Genomic DNA, 19,316 nt, shown 5'->3' with positions numbered 1-19,316 from the left:
TATATGCATAGATACATACATTTACATTATGCATTCATGAATGTATGTATGTAGTATGCATGTGTGTATTTATGTATGTATAGGCAGCTAGGTATGGATAGAAATGGATAGAAAGCTGGGTCTGATATTAGGAAGATGAGTTCAAATCTGACCCCAGACACTCATATGACCATGGATCAAGTCACTTAACCTCTATATGCTGCAGTTCCTCATCTGTAAAATAGAGATAACAATAGAACCTACCTCACAGAATCATTTTGAGAATCAAATTTATAAAATGCTTGGCACAATCCCTGGCACATACTAGGCATTTAACAAATACTTATTCTATGTATGTATGTGTGTATGTACATACATACATATATATTAATGTATATGTAAATTTATGTATGATATATGGTGGATACTTAATAAATGCTGTGTCGATAATGAAGAGAATGAAACAGACACATGGCAGATTCTTTTCAATTTAATTAAAATGCACTAATATTTATAATTTAAAATAGCCTTTGATATCTGTGCACACCTTAGATTATTACCTATAATAAAAAAAATCAATTGAGCACATATATTCCTGTCAAAACATCAAGCATCAGGATAAGTCTGAAGATGAAACACATTAAACAACAATTTCATCCTCTTCTTAAAGAACTTTCAATATTTTGAATGTTTATTGAACTGTATCATGAAAAAGAAAAAAAAGGAAACCTTTGTGTTTTCAAATGGACCCTTAGTCACAAATTGAATATTGAAATTTGTGTCAGTCACTGGAAATCCAGATCAAAATATCAAAGTTCACATGCTCAATAGAAAGCACAATAAAAGCTTGAATATACTGAATTTATTTTGCTTAGCGTTATGATTTCATTTGCAAGTCATATCCTCTTCCTTCCTCCTCAGTGCAACAGAATAGAATAAGAAAGAAATTGAATCAGACAGTCCATCACAAAATACTCAAATGGACATTCTGGTAACAGCTGGGTTTGTGCAATACACGAAGTCCTTTTCCAATGTTTGGCATTCAGCCAGTTACAAAACACAGTTTCTCTAAAATTTTGCTTGATTTTAATATAGAAATGATTTCATGCAAATTGAATAATTTGAGATTTCATAAAATCATTACTCATCACAACTTATGATATGACAATAATTGTATCAATTTTTTTTTCAGAGTGATGTGGCATGAATTATTTCTCAGACATTTTAATCAGTTTGATTTGGTCATTGTTGTGATCAGAAAAACAAATAAAGGACTCTGTGAGATCTGGGACAAATTATTTTACTACTCCATCCTTAGTTCCTCATGTATAAAATGAACAGTTTGGAATAGTTAATCTCAATGGACCTTTCTAGATCTAAAATTTTATGATTTTCTCTATCATTCCTTATTTTAAAAATCTGATGGTGTTTATGTTTTGAGTGAAACCAAACCTAATCAAAACAGCTCCCTCAAAAGTGGGACTTAATATAGCTAAAGATTTTCCTCATAATGCATATTTTGCTAAGGTTTTAGTAGGAACATAGAATACTAGATCTGGAAGAGTACTTAGAGATAATATAATCTGATGGTATTATTCAGGAAATTAAAATCTTGGGAAGTAAATGACTTACACAGAACCACACAGGTAGTCTTACAAGTAGGTTTTTTGACTTCAAGGCCAGTAGTGTTCTTTGCTCACTAAGTTGTTTTACTAAAACATAAAATAATTACATATCTAAACTCCATATAAATCAATAAATGGATCATGAAAAATATATTTAAGTGCTTAATATGTTCCAAAAACTGTTATAAACACTGAATGTACAAATCCAGAAAAAAAAAACAACAAAGATAATTTGTGTCCTCAAAATGCTTACATTCTAATGAAAGAACAGAATTGTCAGAAAGGAACACTCTGATCCAGAAACTTACAATGATGATGAGTAGGTCCACAGAGGGAAAAAAAATGTACAATGACAGAGCTGACTTGATCATGATTCACCATTCTAGAAATATTACCTCTTCAACCCTTTTTTTAAAAGCCTTTGACGAGCAAATGACCTGAAAGTAAGTAGGGAGTAAAATTTATCTTGGAAAAGCTTTCCTGACATAGAGTTCTAGTAAGGGATGTCACCATTCAGGATATTGGAGGTTGAGGGTAAGTATTTCTTCACATTAAGAAAGTCATTATCAAAGACATGGCTAAAGAATAAATAGGGAGGAATCATTGAACTGAACACTTAAAATGAATATCAATCAAATTCTAGGATTGATTTTCATCTACTAAGTGAATTTAAGCTTGTAATAGTTTTGATATTCTTTAAATTTGAGAGAAAAAAACATGAGAACATAATATACTTGTAAAAGCACATGTATTGCACAATTAGGACCACTTTGAATATTTTAGCCTTTCCTTTTTAATCAATTTCTCCTTTCTGAATAATTTATTTTTAATTTTCCAGATCTTCCAGAGCCAGTATTGTATATATGATTCTACTTAATTTTTGGTAAAATATATGTTATTAATAAACTTGTTAAGCATAATAATTACCACTTTTGATGAATCTGCTTTGATTAGGTTTGATTTCAATGTATGACATAAACAACATTTTTTAAAAATTGGGAATGATAGAGCAAATCACAGAATTTTAGATTGACAAAGGCCCTTAGATATGAACTCTTCCAAATTTTTCATTTTACACATGAGGGAACCAAAGATGGAGTAGTAGAATAATTTGTCCTAGACCACAGACTCCCTTATTTGTTTTAATGACCATAATAATGATGAAATCAAGCTGATTAAAATTCTAAATAATAAATTCTTTGGGAATAATTGAGCTACATTTTTTTGCATACTAAGACTGTCAAAACCCTACAATTAATGTTCTTCAGTAATTAGTTCCTCATACTGAGCTACCTAGTGTGAGCAGAAAGCTATTGAGCTCATTTCACAGGACAAACATAATGTATTTCATTACTTTCTAGTCTGTAGTCCAGATATGGGGTCAGGAAATCACCTGGGTTCAAGTACTGCCTCTGGTACTCATTAGCTATGTACCCTGGAGCAAGTCAGTAAACTTCTCAGTAGCCTAGGTAATCTTTATCTGCATTGCTAGATGGAGTTTCCACACTAGGAATTCACTATTATAAAATAATAGGTTGGAACAAAAAAAAAACTATGAAAGCGTCTTCACACATGAAAAGTGAAAGCAATTATCTTGTTGAAAGTGGACAAATTCAGATGAATTCCTAATGGAGAGACAAAATAGTTTGAATGCTAATTATTCTGGTTAATATGTGTCCAGGTCTAAGTGCAACTAGCATTAGATCTGGGAAGTGGGTCATATGAGATCTAGAAACCCCAATAAATGGTTACATACAAAAAGCAAAAATTTTGCATCCTCAAGATGCTGATTAATACAGAAGAAGCCTGTGGGATTGGATTTGAACTCAGATTTTCCTGACTCTAGGCCCTGTATTCTAGTCACCATACTACCTAGAGGCCTAGAAAAGTGTGAGAAGATTCTACAAAGGTCTATTTTTCTAATCCCTACACCTCTTCCCTTTACTTATCATCTATTTAAATTTTCTTTTACAACATCCTAATTGCCTTACTTTTCTCATCCTTTTTTTCCCCTTCACAATTTTCACAAAGGGATAGAGGCTTCCTAGCAAAGACAGCGATCTTTGTAAATCAAGGGGGAGGCAATAGGGACACATTACTAATAAGTGTCAGAGGTCAGATTTGAGCCCATAGCTTCTGGCTCCAAAGCTATCCTATCTATTAATGTCAAATTACCATTTCTCTCTCTCTCTCTCTGTCTCTGTCTGTCTGTCTGTCTGTCTGTCTCTCTCTCTCTCTCTTTTCTCTCTGTCTCAAAAAGATATAGATAGCTATGTATCTGTCTATGTAGATATAAATAGATAGATAGATATCTATGTCTATTTATCTATCTATCTATGAAGCTGGATGGTGACTGGATAAAGTATCGGGTGTGGAGTCAGGAACATGTGAGTTGGAATCCAGCCTCAGATACTCAATCACTGTGTGATCCTAATAGGCCCTTAAAATGTTAATTATTATTATCATTATAAAACATCTGTAGTTGACCTACACATGTTTATTTCCCTGTGTTTCTTTTGGTCACATTTAGAGAGCGTACTAGGGGAAAAGCTCTGCTTATTTTTTTAAATTAATATATTTTGATTTATCAACAATCACTTCCATAAGCTTTTGAGTTTTAAATTTTTCTCCCCCTTCCTCCCCACCTCCCTCTCCACAATGGCACACAATCTGATGTAGGCTATACATTTACATTCTTTTTAAATATTATTTTCATATTAATGATATTGTAAGGAAGAATTAGAACCAATAGGAGGAACGACCAGAAAAAGGAAACAAAACAAGAGAGAAGGAAAAAAAAGCAAAAATTATGCTCCAATCTGAATTCAAACTCCATAGTTCTTTGTCTTGGATTTGGAAAGCATTCCTCCAAACTGAGGCCTTTGGAGATGTCTTAGGTCATTATACTGATGAGAAGAGTAAAGTCTATCAATATTAGTTATTGCACAATGTGACTGTCACTGTGTCCAATGCTCTCCTGGTTCTGCTCACTTCACTAAACATCAGTCCATACGAGTCTTTTCAGGTTTTTCTGAAGTCTGCCTATTCATCATTTCTTATAGCATAATAGTATTCTATTACATTCATATACCACGACTTGTTCAGCCATTCCCCAATTGATGAGCATCCTCTCAATTTCCAATTCTTTGCCACCACAAAAAGAAACTCTTGTTATTCTACCAGCAGAGCAGGGAATTAACTAGAAAATTTCCTTTCTCATTTTGGGCAGCAATTACAGTCTCTGACAAATAGGTAGAGAATAGTTTCCTTTGTAACCTGGAGTGAATGAGCTTTTTTTTTCTACTTTATGAATAATTCTATAACCAACCTTCCCCACTTATTCCAAAGAACAGAAATAAAATTCCATGTGGATCTGTGGCCATCCTCTTCTGGCATAATTGAGCCTATTGATTATTGTGATTGAGTTTTGCTGATAAGGTTTCCAAGGCTGCCTAGCCAGAGAGAGAAAGAAAGAGGGAGTGAGGGTGAAATGTTCATCCCCAAAGGAAAGAAATCCCCAAAATGTGAGGGTAGAGGAAATTGGATTAGAGGGTACAGGACAAAATGGAAAGTTCCATGCTGAGACTTCTTCTAGAGGACAGAGATGGGCATGGTCTAAGTAGATTCTTTTCTTGTCCATTTCTGTGTCTATCATTGCTCTCTATATCCACACTTGGAATTACAACATTATTTATAAACTAAAAACATTTTCTCTCTGAAACTTCTAGATGATTAAGATTAAAGTATTTGAAGAGATAAGATTTATTAGATAATTGTTTCCAGTGTCCACTTCATTTATTCAATATATATGCAGCCTGGATGTAAATAAATTTCATATGCTTTTAACCAGAGAATATTCCCCACATATTTGATTTCCATTTAAATTTTCTTAAGAGTCACTAGGAATGATGATGCATGATTAATATCCCTGCTACTGTGGAAGCAGAGGCTAGTGCATTATTTGAAATCAGAAATTCTGAGCTATAATAATTGTAAAGCTGATAGGATGTCTATACTAAATTAAGCACCACTGTGGTCAGTCATTTGGAGTGGAGGGCCACCACACAACTTAAGGAGGGACCAACTCTTCCAGGTCAAGAAATGAATCTAGTCTGGAGGCAAGATGGTGGAGTAACACTAACTCACTTCAACTCTCCCAAATTCCCCTCTGAACAACTTTGAAATAATGTCTCAAATTGAATTCCGGAGCAGCAGAACCAACAAAAGGTCAGGACAAAAAATATTTCTAACCCAAGACAATTCAGAAGGTAATCAGGATAGTTCTGTCTCACGAGAGCAGTCCAGGATCACTGGGTAAATAACACAAACTGCACCTTGGGAACCATTGCATCAGCAGAGCAGCAGTTTCTGCAGCTCTCAGCCCACAGACCATAAGGAGGTCAAACAATTGTTTCAGAAGGAAAATACCAGGGACACTTTGCTGGCATTAGTCATAAGATCCTGTTGAATTGTCCATACACAATTTCAGTATGCAGTCCCAGGACAAAAAGGGACACTAGCACACTGCACCCACTAGGCTCAGGGGAAAGGAGTCTTCCAGGGGAAGGGAGTCAGAGAAGTGTTTGTGGAGGCCAAAGTGCCAGAGCACAGGACAGGAGAGCAATGAACAAAACTCTCCTTGGAAAACTGAAAACTTTCAAATCCCCAGAACTAGCTCTGAAAACAGCAGCACAAAATGCCTGAACTTTGGAACTGTAACCCCTCCACTTCAGGATCACAGACCAACTTTAACATAGAGTTAAAAGTCAAGAAATAGGCTGGGAAGTAAGCAAACAACAACAACAAAGAAACTAATCATAGAAAGTTATTGTAGGAATGGGGAAAACAAGAAAGAAACCCAGGAGAAAACAATGAAATCAAAGTAGCTGCATGCAAAGCCTCACAGAAAAATGTGAATTGGACACAATCCTCCAAAAAAATGCTTGGAAGAGTTCAAAAAGGATTGAAAAATCAAATAAGAAAGGTAGAGGGAAAATCAGTAAAATATATGAAAATGATGCAAGAAAATTATTAAAAAAGAGTTAACAGCTTTGTTAAAGAGGCATAAAATATACTGAAGAAAATAACACCTTAAAAAAAAAATTGACCATATGATAAAAGAGGCACAAAAATTCTCCAAAGAAAGAATTCCTTAAAAAGTAGAATGGACCATATGAAAAAACAGGTACAAAAGTTCACTGAAGAAAATCATTCCTCAAAATTTAGAAGTGAGACTTCCACTCCCAGGAGCCAAGATGGTATAGTAAGAAGTCACTCTTACCCTCCCATGTTAACCTCTAAAAGCCCAGAAAATATCACCCCAGGAAAAACCCTGGAACAGCTGAATCAGAAGAAAGACAGAGTGCAGCAGTGCAGTAGCCCAGGTAGCTTGAGGGATTAACAGGAAAGGCCCCTCTTGCCTTGGGGGAAGGGGAGCAGTATGGAATGTGAGGTGTCCCAGAAAGCTAGAGGGAAACCCCACATCAGCATACCAGGAAGAGATCCTGAAACCCAGGTGATGGGGCCGGCAAACACCAACACCTGGACCCCTGAGTGCCTCAGTAAGGGCAGGGGAACTAGTGGAAACCAGCTCAGAAAACCACCAGGTGCCTCGGGATTATATAGCAGTCTCCCAGTGCCTCAGCAAAACTCTGTGAAGCATTCCAAGGGACCCCAGGTGGATAAACATCCTGCAACATCAATCTGAAAGGAGCTGAAGAAAGTGAAAGGAAAGGAAAATCAGGCAACCTCCAGGGGCCAGACTACCTAATCTTATCCCTAGAGTTCCAGTGTTGCTGATTCCAGCCCAACACCAGGTAAGCTGTCAGCACCATACAGCCTCCAACTGCCATCATCTGAGACTCAGCACACAAAGCCAATAATCAGACCCTAGGCTCCCAACACAAGAAGCTTGGGTCAGTGCCCTCTGCTCTCCAGCAGGAGAGCCCAGTCTCTTTAAAGGCCAGAAAATAAGCTAACACCATGAGTAAAAAGAAATGTACCATAGATTCATATAATAAGAATGGCGAAGATCAAGGCAGAAATTCTGAAGAGGACAACGTTGTCAATAAACCCACATCTAGAACCTCAAAAGGGAATATTAACTGGTCTGAAGCCCAAAAAGCCTTCTTAGAAGAGCTCAAGAAGGATTTTAAAAGTCAAATGAGAGAGGCAGAAAAAACAATTGGAAAAGAAATGAGAGGTATGCAAGAGAGAATCAATAGCTTGGAAAAAGAAGGACAAAAATTAATTCTGGAAGACACGTCCTTAAAAAATAAAAAATACAATTAACCAACCGGAAAAATAAATACACTGCAGAAAACAAAACCTTAAAAATACAATTGGCCAACTGGAAAAAAGTACACGGAAGAAAACAAGTCCCTAAAAAATACAATTGGCCAAATGGGAAAGGAGGTACAAAATCTAATAAAAGAAAACAATTTGTTAAAAATTAGAATTGGGCAAATGGAATATAATGACTCTATGACAGAGCAAGAATCAGTCAAACAGAAACAAAAGAATGAAAAAATAGATGAAAACATAAAATACCTCATCAGTAAAACAACTGACTTGGAAAATCAATGCAGGAGTGACAATTTAAAAATTATTAGTCTACCTGAAAGTCATGATGAAAAAAAGAATCTGGACAGTATCTTTCAGGAAATCATAAAAGAAAACTGCCCTGAGGCCCTAGAATCAGAGGGCAAAATAGCCATAGAAGGAATCTACCAATCATGTCCTGAAAGAGATCCCAAATTGGAAACACCAAGGAATATAGTAGCCACATTCTGAAATTACCAGTTCAAAGAGAAAATATTGCAAGCAGCCAGAAAGAAACAATTAAAATGTCATGGAACCACAGTCAGGATTACACAGAACCATGCAGCTTCTATATTAAAAGACCATAGGTCATGGAACATGATATTCTGTAAGGCAAAGGAGCTGGGATTACAACCCAGGACCAACTACACAGCAAAACTGAGCATGACATTTCAGGGGAGGAGATGGATATTCAATGAAATAGGGGACTTCCAAACCTTCCTGATAAAAACACCAGAGCTCAACAGAAAATTTGATATTCAAATAAAAGACCCAAGAGAGACATAAAAAGGTAAACGGGACAGAAAGATACAACATATTGTTACTAAAGGCAAACTGTTTTCCCTACAAGGAAAGATGACCCTTGTAACTCTTGAGAACTGTATTGTTATTACAGAATGTTCAAGGGGTATACATAAAGGGGGTGAATATGAGTTGATTTTGATGTAATGATGAAAAAAATCCAATCAAGTGGGTTACATGGATCCAAGTAAATGATTAATCTGATTTAAGAAAATGTAGTGAGAGAAAAGAAAAGGAGGAGGCAGACAAGGGTAAATTATATTACAGGGAAATGCACAAAAACCTATTACAGCAGAGGGAAAGGAGGGAGGGAGATGAGCATTGTTTGAACCTTACTCTCATCAGATTTGGCTCAAGAAGGGAATAACATAATCAGTTAGGGATAGAAATCTAGCTTGCCCTATAGGCAGTAGGAGGGAAAAGGGGAAAGAAAAGGGAGGAGGGATAGAAGGGAGGGAAGAAGTAGTAAGGGTAAAGGGGAAGAAAAAGGAAGGGACTAATAGAAGGGAGGTGGGACTGAGGGAGGCAGTGGTCAAAAGCAAAACGCTAGTGAGGAAGGAATAGGAGAGAGGAGAAAGAAAAGCATAAACAAGGGGGGGAAACATGGAGAGAAAGACACAGACAGTAATCATAAGTGTGAATGTGAATGGGATGAACTCTCCCATAAAACTGAAGAGGACAGCAGAATGGATTAAAAACCATAATCCTACAATATGTTATTTACAGGAAACACTTTTGAAAAAGAGCGACACACACGGGGAAAAGGTAAAAGGTTGAAGCAGAATATGTTGTGCTTCAGCTGAAGATAAAAAAAAAAAAAAAAAGCAGGGGTAACAATCCTGATCTTGGACAAAGTAAAAGAAAAAATAGATCTTATCAAAAGAGATAAGGAAGGAAACTACACCATGATAAAAGGCACCATAGACAATGAAGAAATATATATGAACCAAATTTTATAGCATTCAGATTCTTAGAAGAGAAGTTCAGGAAGTTACAGGAAGAAATAGACACCAAAACTATACTAGTGGGAGACCTCAACCTCCCCCTCTCTGAACTAGATAAATCTAACCACAAAATAAATAAGAAGATAAGGAGGTGAATAGAATATTGGAGAAGTTAAGTATGATAGATCTCTGAAGAAAATTGAATGGGGATAGAAAGGAATATACTGTTTTTCTTGACAATACATGGCACATACACAAAAATGGACCATGTACTAGGGCATGAAAACCTCACAATCCAGTACAGAAAGGCAGAAATATTAAATACATCCTTTTCAGATTATGATGCAATAAAAATTATATGTAATAAAGGACCATGGAAAGATAGACTAAAAGATAATTGAAAACTAAATTATCTAGTCCTAAAAAATGATTGGGTCAAACAAGAAATCACAGAAACAATCAATAACTTCATTCAAGAGAATGACAATGAGACAACATACCAAAATTTATGGGATGTAGTGAAAGCAGTTCTTGAGGGAAGTTTTATATCTCTAAATGCTTACATGAATAAAATAGAAAAAGAGGAGATCAATGAATTGTGCATACAACCAAAAAAACTAGAAAAAGAAAAATTAAAAACCCTCAATTAAACACCAAATTAGAAATACTGAAAATCAAAGGAAAAATTATGAAAATTGAAATTAAGAAAACTATTGAACTAATAAATAAAACCAAGAGCTGGTTTTATGAAAAAAAACAATGAAATAGATAAAGCTTTGGTTAATTTAATTAAAAAAAGAAAGAAGAAAACCAAATTACTAGTATCAAAAATGAAAAGCATAAAGCCACCACCAAGAATTAGGAAATTAAAACAATAATTAGGACCTATTTTGCCCAACTGTATGCCAACAAATTTGACAATCTTAGTGAAATGGATGCATATTTACAAACATATAAATTGCCCAGATTAACAAAAGAGGAACTAAAATACTTAAAAAACCCCATCTCAGAAAAATAAATTGAACAAGCCATTGATGAACTCCTTAGGAAAAAATCTCCAGGGCCAGATGGATTTACAAGTGAATTCTATCAAACATTTAAAGAACAATAAATTCCAATACTATATAGACTATTTGGGAAAATAGGTGAAGAAGGAGCCTTACCAAATTATTTTTTTATGATACAAACATGGTACTAATACCTAAACCAGGAAGAGTCAAAAAAAGAGAAAGAAAATTATAGACCAATTTTCCTAATGAATATAGATGCAAAAATTTTAAATAAAATATTAGCAAATAGATTACAGAAATGTATCACAAGAATAATACACTATGACCAAGTAGAATTTATACCAGGAATGCAGGGCTGGTTCAGTATTAGGAAAACTATCAGCATAATTGATCATATCAACACCAAAACTAACAGAAATCACATGATCATCTCAATTGATGCAGAAAAAGCTTTTGACAAAATACAACACCCATTCCTATTACAAACACTAGAGATCATAGGAATAAATGGAATCTTCTTAAAATAACAAATAGCATGTACCTAGAACCTTATGCAAGCATAATATCTAATGGGGACAAGCCAGAATCATTTCCAATAAGATTGAGGATAATACAAGGATGTCCATTATCACCACTGTTGTTCAATATCATACTGGAAACGCTAACTTTAGCAATAAGAGTAGAAAAAGAAATTGAAAGTATTAGAATAGGCAAAGAAGAAACAAAGCTATCACTCTTTGCAGATGATATGATGATATACTTAGAGAATCCTAAAGAATGAAGTAAAAACCTACTTGAAATAAAAAAAAAACTTTAGCAAAGTTGCAGGCTATAAAATAAACCCACATAAATCATAAGCATTTCTATATATTACCAACAAACCCCAACAGCAAGATACAGAAATAGAAATTCCATTTAAAGTTACCGTGGACATTATAAAATATTTAGAAGTCTACCTACTGAAACAAACCCAGGAACTACATGAACACAATTACAAAACACTTTTCACACAAATAAAGTCAGATTTAAATAAGTGGAAAAACATCAGTTGCTCATGGGTAGGCCAAGCTAATATAATAAAAATGACAATTCTACCTAAGCTAATTTACTTATTCAGTGACATAACAATCAAACCATCAAAAATTGATTTTATAGAGTTAAACAAATAATAACAAGATTCATCTGGAAGAACAAATGGTCCAGAATATCAAGGGAAGGTGGCCTAGCCATTCCAGATCTTAAATTGTATTATGACTAATATTGATAGGCTTAACCCTTTTCAGCAATACAAAGATCTAAGACATCTCCAAAGGTCTTATGATGGAAAATGTGGATTCATGTCCACATATGAAGAAAGGACTATGGAGTTTGAATGCAAATTGAAGCATACTATTTGCTATTTTTTTTCTTCTGTTGTGCTTTTTTTCCTCTTTCTGGTGGTTCCTCCTATTGGTTCTAATTCTTACAACATCACTAATGTGAAAATATGTTTAATAGGAATGTACATGTAAGGCTTATATGAGATTGTGCACCATCTTGGGGAGGGAGGTGAAGACGGTAGGAGAGAAAAATTTAAAACTCAAAAGCTTATGGAAGTCATTGTTGATAAATCAAACTCAATTAATAAAAAAATTAGAATTGGGCAAATGGAAGTTAATGACTCATGAGACATCAAGAAAACATAAAACAAAATCAAAGAATGAAAAAAATAAAAAATGGGAAATACTTCATTGAAAAATCAACTGACCTGAAAATAGATTGAAGAAAGATCATTTAAGAATCAATAAACTAAATGAAAGCAATGATCAAATAAGTGCCTAGAAGTTATATTTCAAGAAAGTACTAATGAAAACTACCTTGCCATTTTAGAATCAGAGGTTAAAATAGAAATTCAAAGAATTCATTGATAACTACACTATGTCAGTCATATTAATCAAAATTATTTTATATCATTTAAAATAATTAGACGGTATAAGGTTGGTATATTGCTGTGGTGGTGTAAGAAATAATGAGCTGGTAGATTTAGAAAAATATGGAAAGACTTGGATTTATGAAGGAAGATATTATCCATCCTCAGAGAAACAGGGTAAACATGTATAGTATGGTCTTACATAGATGCATATGAATGTGTATTTCTATATATGAGAATGATTATAGATATCTAAGAATATTTATACATATATAAGTGTATGTATGTGTATATGTGTGGGTGTGTATATACATATATATGTTTGTGTGTGTGTGTGTTTGCATGTATATGTGTGTATCCATTCTTAATTTTAGCCTTTTTGTGGGGGTACAGGGAGGCAGAGGGGAAAAAAGAACACAGTAAAAAGTGCACAAGGGCAGCTAGGTGGTGCACCGGCCCTGAAGTCAGGAGGACCTGAGTTCAAATCCAGCCTCAGACCAAACACTTCACACTTACTAACTGTGTGACCCTGGACAAGTCACTTAAACCCAATTGCCTAAAATGAAAAAAAAAAGTGCACAGTAGAGTACAAAAGAAAACTTACAAGAAAGCAAAGATTGACAGCTCTGTGCACAATGTGTAGTATTTATTACATAAGTTTTCTTGAAATGGAAATTTATTGCTGTATATTTTGAATCCTCTCCTAGGTTACTTTTTCTTTTCTTCTGTATTTGTTTTAGTATTTAAGTTTACAATAAATTAATTTTTAAAAAAGGATAACACAAAATTTAATACCTTCAACACTAAAGGATAGAACTGCTTGGAATATGATATTCTGGAAGTCAAAGTAACTGGCATTATGACTAAGAATAACCTATCCAGAAAAACTGGATATAATGCTTCCAGGCAGGGGCCTGGAGGGTGAAGACAGTTAATGAAAAAGAGGACTTTCAAGCATTCCTGATAAAAAGACCAGACTTGATTAGAAAATTTGACTTTCAAATACAAGACCCAAGAGAAGAATAAAAAGGTAAATAAGAAAGAGAAATCATAAGGAATTCAGTGGGTGAAATTGTTTATATTCCTACGTGGGAAGACGATGTTTGTAACTCCTAAAAAGCCTTATCATTATTATGGAAGTTATGAACTTTATACATAGACACAGGACACAAGTGTGAGTTGTCTATGATGGAATGATTTTTTTTAATATAAAATTAAGGGTTGAGAAAGAAAGATGCACCAGGAGAAGGGTGAAGGGAGTGGGTGAATGGGGAAAATTATCCCACCTAATACAGGCACAAAAGGAAGAACCTTTACAGTAAAAAGGAAGATGGTGAATGGTGAGCAACACTTGAACCTTACTCTTGTCAGAATTGACTCAAAGATGGAATAATATCCCCACTCAGGTAAAGAAATCTGTTTTACCCAACAGAAAGGTGGGAGGGGGAGTGGATAAGACAAGGAGTCTAATAGAAGGGCGGGCAGATTAAAGGAGTCAGTGGTCAGAAGCAAAACATACTTTAAGGGTCAGTTAAAAGACAGAGAGAAGAAGGAATGTAGGAAAATAGGTTAGAAGAAAATATACAGTTTATAATTATAACTATGTATATAAATGGGAAGAACTCACCCATAAAAGCAGATAGATTAGATTAAAAACCAGAATCCAACAATATTTTGTTTTTAAGAAACATACTTTACACAGAGAGACACACAGAGTAAAAATAAGGGGCTGGAACAGAATCTATTAGGCTTTAGCTGAAATAAAGAAAATTAGTCTAATCAAAGTTTCTATGTCAATCAATAGTGAGATTGAACCTATGAATGGTGACTGTACTTCCAGCCTGTGCAACGTAAGAAGACCCAGACTCAATTTTTTTAAAGCATAATGACCTTGAGCAAAGCTGAATATCTGAATCATTACATCATTTCCTAGAAGTAATTTTAAATAGTTTTTCAACAGAAATTAGATCTATGAATTATTCTTAGGACAGATGAAAGTCTCTATTTTGGGAGTGGAAAGATCTACATTTGAATATCAACCCAAATTTGAATCTCCATCCTATCACCCAAAGCTTTGTCAATTTGAGCAAGACATTTCATCCCTAAGGACTAGCTGATTTCTAAAGCCCCTTTTGGCTCTAAATCCTTGGTTGCATTTGAGCTTTAATGGTTTAATATTCTTCATAAATTCACATGGAAAGAGGAAAACAATAGATTAAATAGAATTATACATATTTAGTTTTATGATATATATGTATATGCAAATATAGTGTGCATATAATATATATATTATACATTATATATGCATATGTATATATGATATGTGGGTAAGTGTGTGTAATTTGTAAAATTTGGAGACTTCCAGTGCCAAGATGGTGTTATGCAGTTTCATTGCGTGTTGTGGGGTCATCTTGAAAGAATTCACAGACTCAGACTATCTCCAGTCCAAGCAAAGGCATTTATTGAGAGTAACTTATCTCAGGAAGCAGAAGGAGATCTAACAAGGAACTAGCAGCTTAGTGAAAGGAAGACAGAGATTTTTATAGGGAAAAAGATGCAGTTACATCATTACAGAATATATGAATATTGAAATATAGGAGGTGTTTGTTAAGGGATTAGGCAATAGGGGAGGGATCAACAGCTTTGATGGAACTGTGAATGCAGTTACCCACAATGCATGCAGAAAAACCCATTGGGGGGCATGTTTATGTGAAAATGATATTATCATAAGCCACTCTACCTCATAAAATTCACATAAAGGACAGATTTTGTTATTACTGCTCAGATGACTACTCAAGGAAAGTCCATTCCTTTGTTTTGGGATTCACATCCTGCTCAGACATCCTGGTGGTGCTGCTTTCTGATTGTATGGGTACTGTGATTTTTGTCTGAGACTAGATGAATGTGGTTGTGGTTGAGTGCAAGGACACACCTGCTGTTTCTGTGAAATATATGATTATTGGTCTGGGGGCAGTAGCTAGTTAGAGGCAGTAGCTAGGATTCCATCTCATGGATATACCTGCTGTTCAGTGATGCCCATAAGGAAGTTAGAATATTGGGACTGGGAACAGCTTTATTAGGATTTCATCAGTGTAAGTAGAAATAAACCATCTGAAGCCCTTCCAAATAACTAGAAAACTGCCTCAGAATTGATTGAGGAGGAGGGATTACAGCTTATCAGGAGGGTAGGAAAGGTCTATCTCACTGGGGAGGAAGGGGAGTGAGGTCTAAGAGCAGTGGCAGCAGCAGCCAACCTCATGGCAGGGGGCCTGCACCAAGGCTCCAAGGCTGGGGTAATCCACCAGGAAGACCCTGCCATCCTGTAAACCAGAAGCTTCCTAGGCAAATGAGCAGTCTGTGCCACTCCAGCAACCCTATCCCCAACACAAGCCACGAAAAAGGCCTTGACCCCATTGCTAAACAGTAGTAAAACCCCACCCCAGGGTTGGCCAACACTGAAACGCTTCCCTTGGGTCCTGTTAGCAGGGAGGCCCTGTTTCCATAGCAACCCAGCAGCAGGACCCCACTTCTGGTTCAGACCAGCAGCTAAGCAACACACCCAGGGGAGGCCCCACTACACTAGGATATATAAGTATAAGCCAAAAAAGAAGCTTACCCTCCAGAGAAAGCAAGCAGCTAAGTCCTGCAGCCCAGTGAAAGCCAGAAATAAGAGCCAGTGCCCCAAAACAAAAAGCTTGGGACAGTGCAGAAGCAGAGTCCAACTTTCACGTAAAAACACCAAGTCACAAAAAAGACCAAAATATGAGCAAAAAAAAAAAAAAAGAGATTGAGAATAGAAAATTACTATAGAAAGTTATAGGGAGGATTAAGGCATAAACTTAGAAGAGGATAGTGTCAAAATAGCTACATGTGAAGCCTGAAAGAAAAAAAAAAGACAGTTTGGTCTCAGGCTCGAAAGGAATTCCTGAAAGATCTTTAAAAGGATTTTATAAAGCAAATTAGAGAAGAAGAAAAAAAAATTGGGTAAAGAAATGAGAGTAATGCAAGAAAATCATGAAAAAAAAAGTCACTAGCATGGCAGAAGATATACAAAAATTTTCTGAAGAAAATCTCTTCAAATAGATTTGGCTAAATGGAAAAAGAAATACAAAAGCTCACTGAAGAAAATAATACCTTAAAAATTAGAATTGAACTAGTGGAAACTAATGACTGTATGAGAAATCAAGATATGATAAAACAAATTGAAAAAAGTAAAAACAAAATAGAAGAAAATGTGAAATTTCTCGGTGGAAAAACAACTGACCTCAAAAATAGATCCAGTAGAGATAATATAAGAATTATTGGACTACTTAAAATCCATGATAAAAACTCCCAGGAGGGGGTGGAGCCAGGATGGTGGAGGGAAAGCAATGATTTGCTAGAGCTCTCCCCCAAACCCCTCCAAATACCTATAAAAAATGGCTGTAAACAAATTCTAAAGCAGCAGAACCCACAAAAAAAGAGTAAATCAAATTTCCAGCCCAAGACAACCTGCATGGCTGATCAGAAAGGTATATTGCCCTGGGCTGGGAAAGGAGGGCAGTTTGGAAGCAGGCGCACAGGCCACAGAGACCCTGGAGCAGGCCTCAGAGGACTGAATCTCAGGGAGCTGTGGTGGTTTCCAGACTTCTGAACCCATGAATGCCAAAGACAACCTAGAAGGTCAGTGGGAAAAGTCTGTGACTGCGGTGAGAGAAGAAGCTAGGTCTCAGCCACAAGTCCAGAGCATGCCCTCAGGGCAGTGGCTGTGTTCTGAGCTTCTGGACCACAGACCGAGGGGGAATCGAGTGGCTGATCAGAGGGGGATTGCAAGGATCTCTTTGCCAGGGCTGAGGCAGAAATCTATTGCTTTGCGTGTGCTTGGATCTGAGGCACAGTTCTGAGGGGCAGTCCTGGGACAAGGAAGAGTGCTGGTGAGGAGAAGCACTGGCATGATGGAGCTTGTTGTGGAGGTGGAGAGTAAACACCTCGCCCCTTATCATAGCACCTTGGAAGAACTGACACTTTTCATGTCCCTAAAAGTATCTCTGAAAATAGCTGTACAAACCCCCGAAGCTTGGGACAGTACATTCTCCACAATGGAAGGAGACTCTTACCTTAACAAAGAGTTTAAAACTCAAGTAATTGGTTGGGATCATGAGCAAGCATTGCAAAAAGAGTCAGACTATATTATTTAACTTTGGTGACAAAGAAGATCAAAACATACAACCAGAAGAAGAAAACAAGGTCAAAACTCCTACATCCAAAACTTCCAAGAAAAATATGAGTCAGTCCCAGGCCTTGGAAGAGCTCAAAAGGGATTTTGAGAAGCAAGTAAGAGAAATAGAAGAAAAACTGGGAAGAGAAATGAGAGTGATGCAAGAAAATCATGAAAAGCAAGGTAACAGCTTGCTAAAGGAGACCCAAAAAGATACTGAAGAAAATAACACCTTAAAAAATAGCCTACCCCAAATGGCAAAAAAGATCCAAAAAGCCAATGAAGAGAAGAATGCCCTAAAGAGCAAAATTGGACAAAATTGGGAAAAGGAAATCCAAAAGATTTCTGAAGAAAATACTTCCTTAAAAATTAGAATAGAGCAATTGGAAGCTAGTGACTTTATGAGAAATCAAGATGCTGTCAAACAAATCCAAAAGAATGAAAAATTAGAAAACAATGTGAAATATCTCATTGGAAAAACAACTGACCTGGAAAATAGATCCAGGAGACATAATTTAAAAATTATTGGACTATCTGAAAGCCATGATCAAAAAAAGAGCCTAGACGTCATCTTTCAAGAAATGATCAAGGAAAACTGCCCTGATATTTTAGAACCAGAGGGCAAAATAGAAATTGAATGAATCCACCAATCTCCTCCTGAAAGAGATCCCCAAAGGAAAACTCCTAGGAATATTGTAGTCAAATTCCAGAGTTCCCAGGTCAAGGAGAAAATATTACAAGCAGCCAGAAAGAAACAATTCAAGTATTGTGGCAACAGAATCAGAATAACACAAAGTTTTGCAACTTCTACATTAAGGGACCTCAGGGCATGGAATATAATATTGCAGAGGGCAAAGGAGATAGGATTACAACCAAGAATCACCTACCTAGCAAAACTGAGTATAATTCTTCAGGGGAAAAAATAGTCATTCAGTGAAATAGAGGACTTTCAAGTATTCTTGATGAAAAGACAAGAGTTGAATAGAAAATTTGACTTTCCATTACAAGACTCAAGTGGAACATGAAGAGGTAAACAGGAAAGAGAAATCATAAGAGACTTATTAAAGTTGAACTGTTTACATTCCTGCATAGAAAGATGATATTTGTAAGTTATGAGACCTTTGTCAGTATTAGGGTAGTTAGAGGGGAAAAATTATATTTATGTAGATAGCTAGATAGCTAGATAGCTAGATAGAGTGCACAGGGTGAGCTGAAGATGAAAGGGTCATATCTGGAGAATAAAATTAAGAGGTGAGAGAGGATTATACTAGGAGAAGGAGAAAGGGGAAGTTAGAATGGGGTAAATTATCTCACCAAAGAAAAAGACAGAAAAGAAAAGGTTATTACAATGGAGGGGAAACAGGGAAAGGTGAGAGGGAATGAGTGAATCTTCTTCTCATAGTATTTGACTTAAGGAGGAAATAACATACACCCTCAATTGGGTATGGAAATCTATATTACCCTGCAGGAAAATAGGAGAGGAAGGGGACAAGAGAGTAGGAGAATGATAGAGAGGAGTGCAGATTGGGA

This window comes from Vombatus ursinus, unplaced genomic scaffold (genome assembly GCF_900497805.2).
Source record: "Vombatus ursinus unplaced genomic scaffold, bare-nosed wombat genome assembly UNPS02014807.1, whole genome shotgun sequence".
Lineage (NCBI taxonomy): Eukaryota > Metazoa > Chordata > Mammalia > Diprotodontia > Vombatidae > Vombatus > Vombatus ursinus.
The sequence above is the reverse complement of the archived record's forward strand: the minus strand, read 5'-3'. Positions refer to the sequence as shown.